Below are 1,272 nucleotides of genomic sequence, written 5' to 3'. Positions count from 1 at the left end.
GGTGGAGGAGGATCCCGGCCTCTGGCGGTGGAGGAGGATCCCGGCCTCTGGAGGAGGAGGATCCTGGCCTCTGGCGGTGGAGGAGGAGGATCCCGGCCTCTGGCGGCGGTGGAGGAGGAAAATCCCGGCCTCTGATGAACAGAAAATCAAGAGCTGCATTAATTCTGGGAATTGAGTTCCTCTGAGTAGCAGCTTTATTTGTGTCCTCTTGATCAACCCAGCGATGGGTCTGAATGGGATATGGTGTTGGTTCTGTCACATAGAGGTGAATATGGCCAGCATGGTGGCTCAGAGGTTTAAATCTCGGTCAGGACTCTATCTGCATGGAGTTTGCAGGTTCTCCCTGTGTCTGTGTAGGTTTTCTCCCACGTTCCAAAAACATGCAGGTTATTTGGCTTCCCCCCGAAATTGTCCTTAGACTGTGATAATGACATATGACAATGGTAGGAACATTAGATTGTGGTGCCCTTTGAAGGACAGCTAGTCACATGACTATGGCCTTTGTACAGAGCACCGTAATATGTCAGCGCTATATAATTACTGTGTAATAATATTTATATTGTGGAAGGGAATAGAGAGGTGCAGGTTTAGTGGCACTCAGTGTCAGGCTTCACCAGAGACCCCTTTTATCCTCCTATATATGATCTCCTATATATGATTTATAAACCTGGGGGAGGGAAGCATTCAGCTGTCATACACAGCAGTGGAAGGATTTGCTTTTTTAATAAACTGATATACAAAATGCTCTAAAGAGTTAAAGATTTTCTGTATTTTATCTACAAGAAACCAAAATCTGCTACAAATCCCCCAACCAGGAGAGTACACAGGACGCCTCATTCTGCAGTATGTGTATGGTCAGTCATGTGACTCCTCACCTGCACGATAATGGAAGGTGGTCAGTGTCTCCGCCCCATTGCTATGGTCACAGCATTGTGTACGCCTCTGGGTTACCTGCAGCTCACCTGTGTAAGGTATCATGTCTGTTACATACATAGCAAACTAATGGTGTGTGTGTCTGTGTGTGTATACATATGTGTGTCTGTACATATAAATGTGTCTCTGTGTGTGTACATATATGTGTGGGTGTCTGGGCGTATATTATCTGTCCATTTTCCATTCACTCTCCTATGTAGCCTTGGGATTCTCTGATTGGCTGCTCATGTAGCATGTACAGCCTGAAACATTCGCTCCCTGGACACTTTTAGTCCCAATCCTGTGTGTTCCTGGGTGACTGACACATAACGGTGACCGCATGGTATAACCCTGGTGATA

This window comes from Pyxicephalus adspersus, chromosome 10, assembly GCF_032062135.1.
Source record: "Pyxicephalus adspersus chromosome 10, UCB_Pads_2.0, whole genome shotgun sequence".
NCBI lineage: Eukaryota > Metazoa > Chordata > Amphibia > Anura > Pyxicephalidae > Pyxicephalus > Pyxicephalus adspersus.
The sequence above is the reverse complement of the archived record's forward strand: the minus strand, read 5'-3'. Positions refer to the sequence as shown.